General features: G+C 42.8%; 1 protein-coding gene across 1 annotated transcript in view; it reads left to right on the forward strand.

Annotated features, from left to right (window-relative positions):
- megf11 (multiple EGF-like-domains 11) overlaps window positions 1-20,000 on the forward strand; it is a 400,084-nt gene that overhangs the window by 63,600 nt on the left and 316,484 nt on the right. The gene's annotated exons all lie outside the window — the stretch shown is intronic.

The raw sequence follows: 20,000 nt of genomic DNA on the forward strand, positions 1-20,000 counted from the left end.
GGGGGTTTAATGAGTTAGTTGGGGGTTTAATGAGTTAGTTGGTTTAATAAGTTAGTTGGGGGTTTAATGAGTTAGTTGGGGGTTTAATGAGTTAGTTGGGGGTTGAATGAGTTAGTTGGGGGTTTAATGAGTTAGTTGGGGGTTGAATGAGTTAGTTGAAGGAGAATTAATGAGTTAGTTGGGGGTTTAATGAGTTAGTTGAAGGAGGTTTAATGAGTTAGTTGAAGGAGGTTTAATGAGTTAGTTGGGGGTTGAATGAGTTAGTTGAAGGAGGTTTAATGAGTTAGTTGAAGGAGGTTTAATGAGTTAGTTGGATGAGGTTTAATGAGTTAGTTGAAGGAGGTTTAATGAGTTAGTTGAAGGAGGTTTAATGAGTTAGTTGGGGGTTGAATTAGTTAGTTGGAGGAGGTTTAATGAGTTAGTTGAAGGAGGTTTAATGAGTTAGTTGAAGGAGGTTTAATGAGTTAGTTGAAGGAGGTTTAATGAGTTAGTTGGGGGTTTAATGAGTTAGTTGGAGGAGGTTTAATGAGTTAGTTGGGGGTTGAATGAGTTAGTTGGGGGTTTAATGAGTTAGTTGGAGGAGGTTTAATGAGTTAGTTGGGGGTTGAATGAGTTAGTTGGGGGTTTAATGAGTTAGTTGGAGGAGGTTTAATGAGTTAGTTGGGGGTTTAATGAGTTAGTTGGGGGTTTAATGAGTCAGTTGGAGTTGTAATGAGTTAGTTGGAGGTTTAATGAGTTAGTTGGAGGTTTAATGAGTTAGTTGGGGGTTTAATGAGTTAGTTGGGGGTTTAATGAGTTAGTTGGGGGTTTAATGAGTTAGTTGGAGGAGGTTTAATGAGTTAGTTGGTTTAATGAGTTAGTTGGGGGTTTAATGAGTTAGTTGGAGGAGGTTTAATGAGTTAGTTGGTTTAAGAAGTTGACGGAGGTTAAATAAGGTTCGCGGCAGTAATCAGAAGAACATTTAACAGTTTTAACCATGGAGAATGATAATGAGATTTCTCTCTCTTAACCAGAAATAGATTGTTCTGCCTTAGATCTTTCCCCCTCGTTCTCATTCTCTTCTGGCTTTGTTGCTTCTTTCTCTAACGCTTCAAAGAGAAATTAGGGTGTCATAGCCCTGGTCAAAAAGTAGTGCACTATATAGGGAATAGGGTGTCATAGTGCCCTGGTCAAAAAGTAGTGCACTATATAGGGGATAGGGTTCCATAGGGCCCTGGTCAAAAAGTAGTGCACTATATAGGGAATAGGGTTCCATTTCATCCTCTGTGTGCTAGATAGAGAGAAATCTTTGGAGAGGTAGTGTAGGACAAGCATCTCATCTTCTCTGATGATTGATTTAAGCAGAAGCTAGATGTACTGTACTGTATTACTCTTGGCCATCTCTCCACAGACAGGCAGTCAGTGTTAAAAACAGCATTGCTAGTTTGTGTAGTACTTTTTTTTTTTTAACCCTAAACTCTACCATGTGTTATCTATCACAACTGCTTCTGGCCTTTGTAGATGACAACAAAGGGGAAAGAGAGCCTTAGGGCGTTTTCACATGTGAAATTCGGTACCCTGGTTCGGTTTCCTGAGAATTCTCGGTTTGAGAATTCTACAGAAGACGTTTTTTTTCCTTTCACAAAGAGCTGAAAATAACAGTTTCAGGGTGACAATTTGCAAGACAAACATTCTACATGACGTTAGCAAGCTAGCCTGTTTACGACACACAGGTCCTGGATCTTGGACTCGCTACTCACACAGGTCCTGGATCTTGGACTCGCTACTCACACAGGTCCTGGATCTTGGACTCGCTACTCACACAGGTCCTGGATCTTGGACTCGCTACTCACACAGGTCCTGGGTTCGTTGGTGTTTTATAGCATGGTACAGTGTACTAAACGCCCTAGGGTCTGGATATTACACAAGACAGCACCCTAGGGCAAGAGTCTTACACCAGGGCAAGAGTCTTACACCAGGGCAAGAGTCTTACACCAGGGCAAGAGTCTTACACCAGGGCAAGAGTCTTACACCAGGATAAGAGTCTTAAACCAGGACAAGAGTCTTAAACCAGGATAAGAGTCTTACACCAGGATAAGAGTCTTACACCAGGATAAGAGTCTTAAACCAGGATAAGAGTCTTACACCAGGATAAGAGTCTTAAACCAGGATAAGAGTCTTAAACCAGGATAAGAGTCTTACACCAGGACAAGAGTCTTACACCAGGATAAGAGTCTTAAACCAGGACAAGAGTCTTACACCAGGATAAGAGTCTTACACCAGGATAAGAGTCTTACACCAGGATAAGAGTCTTACACCAGGATAAGAGTCTTACACCAGGAACAGAGTCTTACACCAGGATAAGAGTCTTACACCAAGATAAGAATCTTACACCAGGATAAGAATCTTACACCAGGATAAGAGTCTTAAACCAGGATAAGAGGAAAAGAGTCTTACACCAGGATATGAGTCTTACACGAGGATAAGAGTTTTACACCAGGATAAGAGTCTTACACCAGGACAAGCATCTTACACCAGGACAAGAGACTTACACCAGGATAAGAGGACAAGAGTCTTACACCAGGACAATTGTCTTACACTAGGATAAGAGTCTTACACCAGGACAAGAGTCTTACACCAGGGCAAGAGTCTTACACCAAGATAAGAGTCTTACACCAGGAGAAGCATCTTACACCAGGACAAGAGACTTACACCAGGATAAGAGGACAAGAGTCTTACACCAGGACAAGAGTCTTACACCAGGATAAGAGTCTTAAACCAGGACAAGAGTCTTAAACCAGGATAAGAGTCTTACACCAGGATAAGAGTCTTACACCAGGATAAGAGTCTTACACCAGGATAAGAGTCTTACACCAGGAACAGAGTCTTACACCAGGATAAGAGTCTTACACCAGGATAAGAGTCTTAAACCAGGATAAGAGGAAAATAGTCTTACACCAGGATATGAGTCTTACACGAGGATAAGAGTTTTACACCAGGATAAGAGTCTTACACCAGGACAAGCATCTTACACCAGGACAAGAGACTTACACCAGGATAAGAGGACAAGAGTCTTACACCAGGACAATTGTCTTACACTAGGATAAGAGTCTTACACCAGGACAAGAGTCTTACACCAGGGCAAGAGTCTTAAACCAGGATAAGAGTCTTACACCAGGACAAGAGTCTTACACCAGGATAAGAGTCTTACACCAGGATAAGAGTCTTACACTAGGATAAGAGTCATACACCAGGATAAGAGTCTTACACCAGTATAAGAGTCTTACACTAGGATAAGAGTCTTACACCAGGATAAGAGTCTTACACCAGGATAAGAGTCTTAAACCAGGATAAGAGTCTTACACCAGGATAAGAGTCTTACACCAGGATAAGAGTCTTACACTAGGATACGAGTCTTACACCAGGATAAGAGGACAAGAGTCTTACACTAGAACAAGAGTCTTACACCAGGACAAGAGTCTTACACCAAGATAAGAGGGCAAGAGTCTTACACCAGGATAAGAGGACAAGAGTCTTACACCAGGATAAGAGGACAAGAGTCTTACACTAGGATAAGAGGACAAGAGTCTTACACTAGGATAAGAGGACAAGAGTCTTACACTTGGACAAGAGTCTTACACCAGGACAAGAGTCTTACACCAGGATAAGAGGACAAGAGTCTTACACCAGGATAAGAGTCTTACACCAGGACAAGGATAGACAGAGGACCATTTAAATAGCCCTCATTGAGGACAGCCTCTAGTATAGATGGATAGACAGAGGACAGCCTCTAGTATAGATGGATAGAAAGAGCCTTGTGGAGGACAGCCTCTAGTATAGATGGATAGAAAGAGCCTTGTGGAGGACAGCCTCTAGTATAGATGGATAGAAAGAGCCTTGTGGAGGACAGCCTCTAGTATAGATGGATAGAAAGAGCCTTGTGGAGGACAGCCTCTAGTATAGATGGATAGAAAGAGCCTTGTGGAGGACAGCCTCTAGTATAGATGGATAGACAGAGGACAGCCTCTAGTATAGATGGATAGACAGAGCCTTGTGGAGGACAGCCTCTAGTATAGATGGATAGAAAGAGCCTTGTGGAGGACAGCCTCTAGTATAGATGGATAGAAAGAGCCTTGTGGAGGACAGCCTCTAGTATAGATGGATAGAAAGAGCCTTGTGGAGGACAGCCTCTAGTATAGATGGATAGAAAGAGCCTTGTGGAGGACAGCCTTTTGGAGGACAGCCTCTAGTATAGATGGATAGACAGAGGACAGCCTCTAGTATAGATGGATAGACAGAGGACAGCCTCTAGTATAGATGGATAGCAAGAGCCTTGTGGAGGACAGCCTCGAGTATAGATGGATAGACAGAGGACAGCCTCTAGTATAGATGGATAGACAGAGCCTTGTGGAGGACAGCCTCTAGTATAGATGGATAGACAGAGTCTTGTGGAGGACAGCCTCTAGTATAGATGGATAGAAAGAGTCTTGTGGAGGACAGCCTCTAGTATAGATGGATAGACAGAGGACAGCCTCTAGTATAGATGGATAGACCGAGGACAGCCTCTAGTATAGATGGATAGACCGAGGACAGCCTCTAGAATAGATGGATAGAAAGAGAGGCTTGTGGAGGACAGTCTTGTGGAGGACAGTCTTGTGGAGGACAGCCTCTAGTATAGATGGATAGACAGAGGACAGCCTCTAGTATAGATGGATAGACAGAGTCTTGTGGAGGACAGTCTTGTGGAGGACAGTCTTGTGGAGGACAGTCTTGTGGAGGACAGCCTCTAGTATAGATGGATAGACAGAGTCTTGTGGAGGACAGTCTTGTGGAGGACAGTCTTGTGGAGGACAGTCTTGTGGAGGACAGTCTTGTGGAGGACAGCCTTGTAGAGGACAGTCTTGTGGAGGACAGCCTTGTAGAGGACAGTCTTGTGGAGGACAGCCTTGTAGAGGACAGCCTTGTAGAGGACAGTCTTGTAGAGGACAGCCTTGTGGAGGACAGTCTTGTGGAGGACAGTCTTGTAGAGGACAGTCTTGTGGAGGACAGCCTTGTAGAGGACAGTCTTGTGGAGGACAGTCTTGTAGAGGACAGCCTTGTGGAGGACAGTCTTGTGGAGGACAGTCTTGTGGAGGACAGTCTTGTAGAGGACAGTCTTGTAGAGGACAGTCTTGTAGAGGACAGTCTTGTAGAGGACAGTCTTGTAGAGGACAGTCTTGTGGAGGACAGTCTTGTGGAGGACAGCCTTGTGGAGGACAGTCTTGTAGAGGACAGTCTTGTAGAGGACAGTCTTGTAGAGGACAGTCTTGTGGAGGACAGTCTTGTGGAGGACAGTCTTGTAGAGGACAGTCTTGTAGAGGACAGTCTTGTAGAGGACAGTCTTGTGGAGGACAGTCTTGTGGAGGACAGTCTTGTGGAGGACAGTCTTGTGGAGGACAGTCTTGTGGAGGACATAATAGATGAAAGGAGAGATTGTAATTTGAAGACGACTATGGATGGAATGAAGAACATAATTTTCCGCGCATTAACACCGAGCCTGACAATCACCAGTTACCGTGGTTCCCCTGTACTGATAAGACCTAATGAGTTATGTGAAAGAGTCCTTCTGCAGCATGTTAAATACCGTACTGTAGAGATGTGCACATCCCATAATGCCACCCCCCTAGTCCCTTTGTGGATATGGGACCCTAGTCCCTGGCCTGGTCAAAAGTAGTAAACTATGAGGCCATTTGGGATTCATGATTCATTGAATTGTAATTTAATTAAAATGAAAGACCTATTTTAAAAAATAAAAAAAAGATTATATTATGTTATTATATTATTATATTATATTATGAATCTACAGTAGAAGCAGTCAGTAGCAGTACCGCAGTGGATCGGTTAACACAGTCACACAGTCACACACACACACACAGTCACACACACACACACACACACACACACACACACACACACACACACACACACACACACACACACACACACACACACACACAGTCACACAGTCGCACACACACAGTCACACACACAGTCACAGACACACACACACAGTCACACACACACACACAGTCACACACAGTCACACACAGTCACACACAGTCACACACACAGTCACAGACACACACACACACACAGTCACACACAGTCACACACACACAGTCACACACACACACACACACACACACACACACACACACACACACACACACACACACACACACACAGTCACACAGTCACACACACAGTCACACAGTCACACAGTCACACACAGTCACACACAGTCACACAGTCACACACAGTCACACACAGTCACACAGTCGCACACACAGTCACACACAGTCACACACGCACGAACACACACACACACACACACACACACACACACACACACACACACACACACACACACACACACACACACACACACACACACACACACACACACACACACACTTCCCTGAGAAGAAACGGTATGAGCTTTTCTCCCTGACGTTACAGAACACCTGTTTCCCAAATGTCTCCCTTGTTCCCTATAGAGTGACCTACTTCGGGGGGTCAGAAGTAGTGCACTAGATAGGGAATAGGATACTGTTAGGGACGCTCTACGTTTTGTCTAAAATCTATATATTTTTTCCCAAAGCGTTCCTCTTGTTCTTGTCGCTGATCCAAATCGCTGATTGAAACTTAAACATAATATATGCCATTTAGCTGACGCTTTTATCCAAAGCGACTTACAGTCATGTGTGCATACATTCTACGTATGGGTGGTCCCGGGAATCGAACCCACTACCCTGGCGTTACAAGCGCCATGCTCTACCAACTGAGCCACAGAAGGACCACAATCCTTCCAATCTTCTTCTCTTCCATCCTTTATCTTTGAATCTTTGAATCCTCTGCGTACTATATAGTATTGTAGTCCCACCCTGCGTCCCAAATTACACACTATTTATGTTTTTATTTTTATAAATAATTTTATTTAACATTTTTATAATTTATATTTATTTATTATCCTTTTGACCCAAGATGGCGTAGCAGTCGGACATCTGTTTTATTTTGTCTTGTCCCGTTCCATGTTTATATCATTTTCTTTGTATATATCTAATATTTTTTATTGCAATTTCCATCTACGGACTGAATATACTCTCCTGCAACTCAGCCTCAGTGGTACGGATCTGCTATTTTTATACTTTAGAACCAGAACCCCCATCAGGAGCAGGAGTAGCTATTAGCTAGCAGTCATATAGGTCATCACAGTTAACTCACCGTTAACTCAGACACTAGCCAGCTTTAGCTCGGTCAATACCCGCCAGTCTGCACAGCGTGATATCAACCCAGAGCATATCGGTCTGCTTTTTCTCTACCACATCTCTGTATTCCAACTGCAAGCTCTGAACCTTTACACCAGATCGTCGCTGCTATCCGAGTGGCTACTCCTGGCTAACGTCTCTGTCCCAAAGCAATTAGCAACCAGTTAGCCTGGACCTCAAGCTAGGATCATCTCCTGTGCTTCAATACTTATTTTGCCAATTAGCCTGGACCTTTTGCTGCCGACAGGGGGCCCCGCCGATCCATCACGACTGGTCTGCCGACGTAACCGTCCGAGGGGGTTTCAACAGGCTCTTCCGTAGCGACGTCCCCCTGAAGCCCATCTTCTAGCCTGCTAGCTGTCTGAATCGCTGTGTCTCCAGCTGGCCTAGCTACTCACTCACGCCCCTATGATCACTCGGCTACACATGCCTCTCCCTAATGTCAATATGCCTTGTCTGTTGCTGTTTTGGTTAGTGACGATTGTCTTATTTCGCTGTAGAGACTCCAGCCCTGCTCAATATGCCTTAGCTAAGCCTTATGTTTCATCTCCCACACGAGGTGACCTCACCTGGTCTAAATGATGTCTTCTCATCGTCACTCAATGCCTAGGTTTACCTCCACTGTATTCACATCCTACCATACCCTTGTCTGTACATTATGCCTTGAATCTATTCTTCCGCGCCCAGAAACCTGCTACTTTTACTCTCTGTTCCGAACGCACCAGACGACCAGTTCTTATAGCCTTTAACCGTACCCTTATTCTACTCCTCCTCTGTTCCTCTGGTGATGTAGAGGTGAACCCAGGCCCTGTGTGTCCCCAGGCGCTCTCATCTGTTGACTTCTGTAACTGTAAAAGCCTTGGTTTCATGCATGTTAACATTAGAAGTCTCCTCCCTAAGTTTGTTTTATTCACTGCTTTAGCACACTCTGCCAACATGGATGTCCTAGCCGTGTCTGAATCCTGGCTTAGGAAGACCACCAAAAACCCTGAAATTTCCATCCCTAAGTATAACATTTTCCAACAAGATAAAACTGCCAAAGGGGGCTGAGTTGCAATCTACTGCAGGGATAGCCTGCAGTGTTCTGTCATACTATTCAGGTCTGTGCCTAAACAATTCGAGCTTCTACTTTTAAAAATCCAAATTTCCAGAAACAAGTCTCTCACCGTTGCTACGTGTTATAGACCCCCTTCAGCCCCCAGCTGTGCCCTGGACACCATATGTGAATTTATCGCCCCTCATCTATCTTCAGAGTTCGTACTATTAGGTGACTTAAACTGGGACATGCTTAACACCCCGGCCCTCCTACAATCTAAGCTAGATGCCCTCAATCTCACACAAATGATCAAGGAACCTACCAGGTACAACCCTTAACTTCTTGACGCTGCCCATCCCTTAAGCGGGATAATTGTCATCAGCAACCGCTGAATAGCATAGCGCCCCAGTCAAATAATATTACTAAAAATATTCATATTCATGAAATCACAAGTGCAATATTGCAAAACACAGCTTAGCCTTTTGTTAATCCACCTGTCGTCTCCTATTTTGAAATTATGCTTTACAGCGAAAGCAATCCAAGCGTTTGTGTAAGTTTATCGATCGCATGACAAAACATTAAGTACACTTAGCATCAGGTAGCTTGGTCACGAAAATCAGAAAAGCAATCAAATTAATCGTTTACCTTTGATGATCTTCGGATGTTTTCACTCACGAGACTCCCAGTTACACAACAAATGTTCGTTTTGTTCCATAAAGATTATTTTTAGATCCAAAATACCTCTGTTTGTTTGCCGCGTTATGTTCAGAAATCCACAAGAAAGAGCGGTCACGACAACGCAGACAAATTCCAAATAATATCCGTAACGTCCACAGGAACATGTCAAACGTTTTTTTATAATCAATCCTCAGGTTGTTTTTAAAATATATAATCGATAATATATCAACCGCAAATGTCTTTCACAGTAGGAGAGGGAAAAACAATAGCTGTCCAAATTCTGTTGCGCAAGCAAAACTCATGTTCTGGCTCATTTTTCAAAATAAAAGCTTGAAACTATGTCTGAAGTCTGTTGACACCTTGATGAAGCGAGAGGAAAAGGAATCCGGTTGATATCCCTTTAAATGGAGCAATGGGAGGCTATGGACCATGGAGTTTTCAAAATAGAAGCCACTTCCTGGTTTGATTTTTCTCAGGGTTTCACCTGCAATATCAGTTCTGTTATACTCACAGACAATATTTGGACAGTTTTGGAAACTTTAGAGTGTTTTCTATCCTAATCTGTCAATTATATACATATTCTAGCATCTGGTCCTGAGAAATAGGCATTTTACTTTGGGAACATTATTTTTCCAAACATATAAACAGTACCCCCTAGCTTCAAGAGGTTAACCATGGGTACCCTCTTAGATATCATCCTGACCAACTAGGCCCTCTAAATACGCCTCTGCTGTCTTCAACCAGGATCTCAGCAATCACTGCTCCATTGCCTGCGTGCATATTGGGTCCGCGGTCAAACGACCAGCCCTCATCACTGTCAAACGCTCCCTAAAACACTTCAGCGAGCAGGCCTTTCTAACCTACCTGGCCCGGGTATCCTGGAAGGATATTGACCTCATTCCATCAGTAGGGGATGCCTGGTTGCTCTTTAAAAGTGCTTTCCTCACCATCTTAAATAAGCATGCCCCATTCAAAAAAATGTAGAACTAAGAACAGATAAAGCCCTTGGTTCACCCCAGACTTGACTGCCCTTGACCAGCACAAAAACATCCCGTGGTGTTCTGCATTAGCATCAAATAGCCCCTGTGATATGCAACTTTTCAGGGAAGTCAGGAACCAATATATTCAGTCAGTTAGGAAAGCTAAGGCTAGCTTTTTCAAACAGAAATTTGCTTCCTGTAGCACCAATTCCAAAACGTTTTGGGGACACTGTAAAGTCCATAGAGAATAAGAGCACCTCCTCCCAGCTGCCCACTGCACTGAGGCTAGGAAACACTGTCACCACCGATAAATCTACGAAAATCGATCATTTCAATAAGCATTTGTCTACGGCTTGGCCATGCTTTCCACCTGGCTACCCCTACCCTGGCCAACATCTCAGCACCCCCTTTAGTAACCCAAGCCCTCCCCCCGGCTTCTCCTTCACCCAAATCCAGGTAGAAAATCTGGATCCCTACAAATCAGCTGGGCTAGACAAGCTGGACCCTCTCTTTCTAAAATTGTTGCAAGCCCTATTACTTGCCGATTCAACCTCTCTTTCGTATCGTCTGAGATCCCCAATGAATGGAAAGCTGCCGCCCTCTTCAAAGGGGGAGACACTCTAGACCCAAACTGTTATAGCCATCCTGCCCTGCCTTTTCTAAAATCTTCAAAAGCTGACCTAGAATATGTGGACAACTACAAATACCTAGGTTTCTGGTTAGACTGTAAACTCTCCTTCCAGACTCACATTAAGCATCTCCAATCCAAAATGAAATCTAGAATCGGCTTCCTATTTCGCAACAAAGCCTCCTTCACTCATGCTGCCAAACATACCCCTTGAAAAGCTGACTATCCTACCGATCCTTGACTTCGGCGATGTAATTTACAAAGTAGCCTCCAACACTCTACTCAGCAAACTGGATGTAGTCTATCACAGTGTCATCCGTTTTGTCACCAAAGCCCCATATACTACCCACCACTGCGACCTGTATGCTCTCATTGGCGGGCCCTCACTACATATTTGTTGCCAAACCCACTGGCTCCAGGTCATCTATAAGTCGTTGCTAGGTAAAGCCCCGCCTTATCTCAGCTCACTGGTCACCATAGCAACACCCACCCGCAGCACGCGTCTCAGCAGGTATATTTCACTGGTCATCCCCAAAGCCAACACTTACTTTGGCCGCCTTTCCTTCCAGTTCTCTGCTGCCAATGACTGGAACGAATTGCAAAAATCACTGAAGCTGGAGACTAACATCTCCCTCACTAGCTTTAAGCACCAGCTGTCAGAGCAGCTCACAGATCACTGCACCTGTACATAGCCCATCTGTAAATAGCCCACCAACTACCTCATCCCCATATTATTACTTGTTATTACCCCTTGCTCTTCCGCACCCCAGTATCTCTACTTGCACATCTATCACTCTAGTGTTATTTTTTGTTTCCCTCCCTACGCTTCTACATTTGCACACACTGTACATAGATTTTTCTATTGTGTTATTGACTGTACGTTTGTTAAAATGTAACTCTGTGTTGTTTGATTTTGTCGTACTGCTTTGCTTTATCTTGGCCAGGTCACAGTTGTAAATTAGAACTTGTTCTCAACTGGCCTACCTGGTTAAATAAAGGTAAAAAAATGAATTATATATATATATATATAATAATTTCCCTGGCCTGGTCAACGGTAGTGCACTATATAGGGAATAGAGTATATAGGGAACAGTTAGTTGGACTCAGCCCCATTGAGGACAGGTAGTAGTGGATGTCATAAGGTGAATGCACCAATTTGTAAGTCGCTCTGGATAAGAGCGTCTGCTAAATGACTTAAATGTAAATGTAAATGTAGTAGATCTGGTATGTTCTCTAAACAGTTAGTTGGACTCATTGATGACAGGTAGTTGATCTGGTATGTTCTCTAAACAGTTAGTTGGACTCATTGAGGACAGGTAGTAGATCTGGTATGTTCTCTAAACAGTTAGTTGGACTCATTGAGGACAGGTAGTAGATCTGGTATGTTCTCTAAACAGTTAGTTGGATTCAGCCCCATTGAGGACAGGTAGTAGATCTGGTATGTTCTCTAAACAGTTAGTTGGACCCATTGAGGACAGGTAGTTGATCTGGTATGTTCTCTAAACAGTTAGTTGGCCCCATTGAGGACAGGTAGTAGATCTGGTATGTTCTCTAAACAGTTAGTTGGACTCATTGATGACAGGTAGTAGATCTGGTATGTTCTCTAAACAGTTAGTTGGCCCCATTGAGGACAGGTAGTAGATCTGGTATGTTCTCTAAACAGTTAGTTCGATTCAGCCCCATTGAGGACAGGTAGTAGATCTGGTATGTTCTCTAAACAGATAGTTGGATTCAGCCCCATTGAGGACAGGTAGTAGATCTGGTATGTTCTCTAAACAGTTAGTTGGACTCATTGATGACAGGTAGTTGATCTGGTATGTTCTCTAAACAGTTAGTTGGACTCATTGAGGACAGGTAGTTGATCTGGTATGTTCTCTAAACAGTTAGTTGGACTCATTGATGACAGGTAGTTGATCTGGTATGTTCTCTAAACAGATAGTTGGATTCAGCCCCATTGAGGACAGGTAGTAGATCTGGTATGTTCTCTAAACAGTTAGTTGGACTCATTGAGGACAGGTAGTTGATCTGGTATGTTCTCTAAACAGTTAGTTGGATTCAGCCCCATTGAGGACAGGTAGTAGATCTGGTATGTTCTCTAAACAGTTAGTTGGACTCATTGATGACAGGTAGTAGATCTGGTATGTTCTCTAAACAGTTAGTTGGATTCAGCCCCATTGAGGACAGGTAGTAGATCTGGTATGTTCTCTAAACAGTTAGTTGGACTCATTGAGGACAGGTAGTTGATCTGGTATGTTCTCTAAACAGTTAGTTGGATTCAGCCCCATTGAGGACAGGTAGTAGATCTGGTATGTTCTCTAAACAGTTAGTTGGCCCCATTGAGGACAGGTAGTAGATCTGGTATGTTCTCTAAACAGTTAGTTGGATTCAGCCCCATTGAGGACAGGTAGTAGATCTGGTATGTTCTCTAAACAGTTAGTTGGACTCATTGATGACAGGTAGTTGATCTGGTATGTTCTCTAAACAGTTAGTTGGACTCATTGAGGACAGGTAGTTGATCTGGTATGTTCTCTAAACAGTTAGTTGGACTCATTGATGACAGGTAGTAGATCTGGTATGTTCTCTAAACAGTTAGTTGGACTCATTGAGGACAGGTAGTAGATCTGGTATGTTCTCTAAACAGTTAGTTGGACTCATTGAGGACAGGTAGTAGATCTGGTATGTTCTCTAAACAGTTAGTTGGATTCAGCCCCATTGAGGACAGGTAGTAGATCTGGTATGTTCTCTAAACAGTTAGTTGGATTCAGCCCCATTGAGGACAGGTAGTAGATCTGGTATGTTCTCTAAACAGTTAGTTGGACCCATTGAGGACAGGTAGTTGATCTGGTATGTTCTCTAAACAGTTAGTTGGCCCCATTGAGGACAGGTAGTAGATCTGGTATGTTCTCTAAACAGTTAGTTGGACTCATTGAGGACAGGTAGTAGATCTGGTATGTTCTCTAAACAGTTAGTTGGACTCATTGATGACAGGTAGTAGATCTGGTATGTTCTCTAAACAGTTAGTTGGATTCAGCCCCATTGAGGACAGGTAGTAGATCTGGTATGTTCTCTAAACAGTTAGTTGGACTCATTGAGGACAGGTAGTAGATCTGGTATATTCTCTAAACAGTTAGTTGGACTCATTGAGGACAGGTAGTTGATCTGGTATGTTCTCTAAACAGTTAGTTGGACCCATTGAGGACAGGTAGTTGATCTGGTATGTTCTCTAAACAGTTAGTTGGATTCAGCCCCATTGAGGACAGGTAGTAGATCTGGTATGTTCTCTAAACAGTTAGTTGGATTCAGCCCCATTGAGGACAGGTAGTAGATCTGGTATGTTCTCTAAACAGTTAGTTGGATTCAGCCCCATTGAGGACAGGTAGTAGATATGGTATGTTCTCTAAACAGTTAGTTGGGTTCAGCCCCATTGAGGACAGGTAGTAGATCTGGTATGTTCTCTAAACAGTTAGTTGGATTCAGCCCCATTGAGGACAGGTAGTAGATCTGGTATGTTCTCTAAACAGTTAGTTGGATTCAGCCCCATTGAGGACAGGTAGTAGATCTGGTATGTTCTCTAAACAGTTAGTTGGATTCAGCCCCATTGAGGACAGGTAGTAGATCTGGTATGTTCTCTAAACAGTTAGTTGGATTCAGCCCCATTGAGGACAGGTAGTAGATCTGGTATGTTCTCTAAACAGTTAGTTGGATTCAGCCCCATTGAGGACAGGTAGTAGATCTGGTATGTTCTCTAAACAGTTAGTTGGACTCATTGATGACAGGTAGTTGATCTGGTATGTTCTCTAAACAGTTAGTTGGACCCATTGAGGACAGGTAGTTGATCTGGTATGTTCTCTAAACAGTTAGTTGGACCCATTGAGGACAGGTAGTTGATCTGGTATGTTCTCTAAACAGTTAGTTGGCCCCATTGAGGACAGGTAGTAGATCTGGTATGTTCTCTAAACAGTTAGTTGGACCCATTGAGGACAGGTAGTTGATCTGGTATGTTCTCTAAACAGTTAGTTGGACCCATTGAGGACAGGTAGTTGATCTGGTATGTTCTCTAAACAGTTAGTTGGACTCATTGAGGACAGGTAGTAGATCTGGTATGTTCTCTAAACAGTTAGTTGGACTCATTGAGGACAGGTAGTAGATCTGGTATGTTCTCTAAACAGTTAGTTGGACTCATTGAGGACAGGTAGTAGATCTGGTATGTTCTCTAAACAGTTAGTTGGATTCAGCCCCATTGAGGACAGGTAGTAGATCTGGTATGTTCTCTAAACAGTTAGTTGGACTCATTGAGGACAGGTAGTTGATCTGGTATGTTCTCTAAACAGTTAGTTGGACTCATTGAGGACAGGTAGTTGATCTGGTATGTTCTCTAAACAGTTAGTTGGACTCATTGAGGACAGGTAGTTGATCTGGTATGTTCTCTAAACAGTTAGTTGGACTCATTGAGGACAGGTAGTTGATCTGGTATGTTCTCTAAACAGTTAGTTGGACTCATTGAGGACAGGTAGTTGATCTGGTATGTTCTCTAAACAGTTAGTTGGACTCATTGAGGACAGGTAGTTGATCTGGTATGTTCTCTAAACAGTTAGTTGGACTCATTGAGGACAGATAGTTGATCTGGTATGTTCTCTAAACAGTTAGTTGGACTCATTGAGGACAGGTAGTTGATCTGGTATGTTCTCTAAACAGTTAGTTGGACTCATTGAGGACAGGTAGTAGATCTGGTATGTTCTCTAAACAGTTAGTTGGACTCATTGAGGACAGGTAGTTGTTCTGGTATGTTCTCTAAACAGTTAGTTGGACTCATTGAGGACAGGTAGTTGATCTGGTATGTTCTCTAAACAGTTAGTTGGACTCATTGAGGACAGGTAGTAGATCTGGTATGTTCTCTAAACAGTTAGTTGGACTCATTGAGGACAGGTAGTTGTTCTGGTATGTTCTCTAAACAGTTAGTTGGACTCATTGAGGACAGGTAGTTGATCTGGTATGTTCTCTAAACAGTTAGTTGGACTCATTGAGGACAGGTAGTTGATCTGGTATGTTCTCTAAACAGTTAGTTGGATTCAGCCCCATTGAGGACAGGTAGTTGATCTGGTATGTTCTCTAAACAGTTAGTTGGACTCATTGAGGACAGGTAGTTGATCTGGTATGTTCTCTAAACAGTTAGTTGGACTCATTGAGGACAGGTAGTTGTTCTGGTATGTTCTCTAAACAGTTAGTTGGACTCATTGAGGACAGGTAGTTGATCTGGTATGTTCTCTAAACAGTTAGTTGGACTCATTGAGGACAGGTAGTTGATCTGGTATGTTCTCTAAACAGTTAGTTGGACTCATTGAGGACAGGTAGTTGATCTGGTATGTTCTCTAAACAGTTAGTTGGACTCATTGAGGACAGATAGTTGATCTGGTATGTTCTCTAAACAGTTAGTTGGACTCATTGAGGACAGGTAGTTGATCTGGTATGTTCTCTAAACAGTTAGTTGGACTCATTGAGGACAGGTAGTAGATCTGGTATGTTCTCTAAACAGTTAGTTGGACTCATTGAGGACAGGTAGTTGTTCTGGTATGTTCTCTAAACAGTTAGTTGGACTCATTGAGGACAGGTAGTTGATCTGGTATGTTCTCTAAACAGTTAGTTGGACTCATTGAGGACAGGTAGTAGATCTGGTATGTTCTCTAAACAGTTAGTTGGACTCATTGAGGACAGGTAGTTGTTCTGGTATGTTCTCTAAACAGTTAGTTGGACTCATTGAGGACAGGTAGTTGATCTGGTATGTTCTCTAAACAGTTAGTTGGACTCATTGAGGACAGGTAGTTGATCTGGTATGTTCTCTAAACAGTTAGTTGGATTCAGCCCCATTGAGGACAGGTAGTAGATCTGGTATGTTATCTAAACAGTTAGTTGGACCCATTGAGGACAGGTAGTTGATCTGGTATGTTCTCTAAACAGTTAGTTGGACTCATTGATGACAGGTAGTAGATCTGGTATGTTCTCTAAACAGATAGTTGGACTCATTGATGACAGGTAGTAGATCTGGTATGTTCTCTAAACAGTTAGTTGGATTCAGCCCCATTGAGGACAGGTAGTAGATCTGGTATGTTCTCTAAACAGTTAGTTGGACTCATTGAGGACAGGTAGTTGATCTGGTATGTTCTCTAAACAGTTAGTTGGATTCAGCCCCATTGAGGACAGGTAGTTGATCTGGTATGTTCTCTAAACAGTTAGTTGGCCCCATTGAGGACAGGTAGTAGATTTGGTATGTTCTCTAAACAGTTAGTTGGACCCATTGAGGACAGGTAGTAGATCTGGTATGTTCTCTAAACAGTTAGTTGGCCCCATTGAGGACAGGTAGTAGATCTGGTATGTTCTCTAAACAGTTAGTTGGATTCAGCCCCATTGAGGACAGGTAGTAGATCTGGTATGTTCTCTAAACAGTTAGTTGGACTCATTGATGACAGGTAGTAGATCTGGTATGTTCTCTAAACAGTTAGTTGGACCCATTGAGGACAGGTAGTAGATCTGGTATGTTCTCTAAACAGTTAGTTGGACCCATTGAGGACAGGTAGTAGATCTGGTATGTTCTCTAAACAGTTAGTTGGACCCATTGAGGACAGGTAGTAGATCTGGTATGTTCTCTAAACAGTTAGTTGGACTCATTGATGACAGGTAGTAGATCTGGTATGTTCTCTAAACAGTTAGTTGGATTCATTGATGACAGGTAGTAGATCTGGTATGTTCTCTAAACAGTTAGTTGGCCCCATTGAGGACAGGTAGTAGATCTGGTATGTTCTCTAAACAGTTAGTTGGATTCATTGATGACAGGTAGTTGATCTGGTATGTTCTCTAAACAGTTAGTTGGCCCCATTGAGGACAGGTAGTAGATCTGGTATGTTCTCTAAACAGTTAGTTGGATTCAGCCCCATTGAGGACAGGTAGTAGATCTGGTATGTTCTCTAAACAGTTAGTTGGACTCATTGAGGACAGGTAGTAGATCTGGTATGTTCTCTAAACAGTTAGTTGGATTCAGCCCCATTGAGGACAGGTAGTAGATCTGGTATGTTCTCTAAACAGTTAGTTGGACCCATTGAGGACAGGTAGTAGATCTGGTATGTTCTCTAAACAGTTAGTTGAACCCATTGAGGACAGGTAGTAGATCTGGTATGTTCTCTAAACAGTTAGTTGGACCCATTGAGGACAGGTAGTAGATCTGGTATGTTCTCTAAACAGTTAGTTGGACCCATTGAGGACAGGTAGTAGATCTGGTATGTTCTCTAAACAGTTAGTTGGACTCATTGATGACAGGTAGTAGATCTGGTATGTTCTCTAAACAGTTAGTTGGATTCATTGATGACAGGTAGTAGATCTGGTATGTTCTCTAAACAGTTAGTTGGATTCAGCCCCATTGAGGACAGGTAGTTGATCTGGTATGTTCTCTAAACAGTTAGTTGGATTCAGCCTCATTGATGACAGGTAGTAGATCTGGTATGTTCTCTAAACAGTTAGTTGGACTCATTGATGACAGGTAGTAGATCTGGTATGTTCTCTAAACAGTTAGTTGGACCCATTGAGGACAGGTAGTAGATCTGGTATGTTCTCTAAACAGTTAGTTGGACTCATTGATGACAGGTAGTAGATCTGGTATGTTCTCTAAACAGTTGGTTGGATTCATTGATGACAGGTAGTAGATCTGGTATGTTCTCTAAACAGTTAGTTGGATTCAGCCCCATTGATGACAGGTAGTAGATCTGGTATGTTCTCTAAACAGTTAGTTGGATTCAGCCTCATTGATGACAGGTAGTTGATCTGGTATGTTCTCTAAACAGTTAGTTGGACCCATTGAGGACAGGTAGTTGATCTGGTATGTTCTCTAAACAGTTAGTTGGACCCATTGAGGACAGGTAGTAGATCTGGTATGTTCTCTAAACAGTTAGTTGGACCCATTGAGGACAGGTAGTAGATCTGGTATGTTCTCTAAACAGTTAGTTGGACCCATTGAGGACAGGTAGTAGATCTGGTATGTTCTCTAAACAGTTAGTTGGACCCATTGAGGACAGGTAGTAGATCTGGTATGTTCTCTAAAAAGTTAGTTGGACTCATTGATGACAGGTAGTAGATCTGGTATGTTCTCTAAACAGTTAGTTGGACTCATTGAGGACAGGTAGTAGATCTGGTATGTTCTCTAAACAGTTAGTTGGATTCATTGATGACAGGTAGTAGATCTGGTATGTTCTCTAAACAGTTAGTTGGATTCAGCCCCATTGAGGACAGGTAGTTGATCTGGTATGTTCTCTAAACAGTTAGTTGGATTCAGCCCCATTGAGGACAGGTAGTAGATCTGGTATGTTCTCTAAACAGTTAGTTGGATTCAGCCCCATTGAGGACAGGTAGTAGATCTGGTATGTTCTCTAAACAGTTAGTTGGCCCCATTGAGGACAGGTAGTTGATCTGGTATGTTCTCTAAACAGTTAGTTGGACTCATTGAGGACAGGTAGTAGATCTGGTATGTTCTCTAAACAGTTAGTTGGATTCAGCCCCATTGAGGACAGGTAGTTGATCTGGTATGTTCTCTAAACAGTTAGTTGGCCCCATTGAGGACAGGTAGTAGATCTGGTATGTTCTCTAAACAGTTAGTTGGACTCATTGATGACAGGTAGTAGATCTGGTATGTTCTCTAAACAGTTAGTTGGCCCCATTGAGGACAGGTAGTAGATCTGGTATGTTCTCTAAACAGTTAGTTGGATTCATTGATGACAGGTAGTAGATCTGGTATGTTTTCTAAACAGTTAGTTGGATTCAGCCCCATTGAGGACAGGTAGTTGATCTGGTATGTTCTCTAAACAGTTAGTTGGATTCAGCCCCATTGAGGACAGGTAGTAGATCTGGTATGTTCTCTAAACAGTTAGTTGGATTCAGCCCCATTGAGGACAGGTAGTAGATCTGGTATGTTCTCTAAACAGTTAGTTGGATTCAGCCCCATTGAGGACAGGTAGTAGATCTGGTATGTTCTCTAAACAGTTAGTTGGATTCAGCCCCATTGAGGACAGGTAGTAGATCTGGTATGTTCTCTAAACAGTTAGTTGGATTCAGCCCCATTGAGGACAGGTAGTAGATCTGGTATGTTCTCTAAACAGTTAGTTGGACTCATTGAGGACAGGTAGTTGATCTGGTATGTTCTCTAAACAGTTAGTTGGACTCATTGAGGACAGGTAGTTGATCTGGTATGTTCTCTAAACAGTTAGTTGGACTCATTGAGGACAGGTAGTTGATCTGGTATGTTCTCTAAACAGTTAGTTGGACTCATTGAGGACAGGTAGTTGATCTGGTATGTTCTCTAAACAGTTAGTTGGATTCAGCCCCATTGAGGACAGGTAGTAGATCTGGTATGT

The sequence above is a fragment of the Oncorhynchus keta genome, chromosome 26 (genome assembly GCF_023373465.1).
Source record: "Oncorhynchus keta strain PuntledgeMale-10-30-2019 chromosome 26, Oket_V2, whole genome shotgun sequence".
NCBI lineage: Eukaryota > Metazoa > Chordata > Actinopteri > Salmoniformes > Salmonidae > Oncorhynchus > Oncorhynchus keta.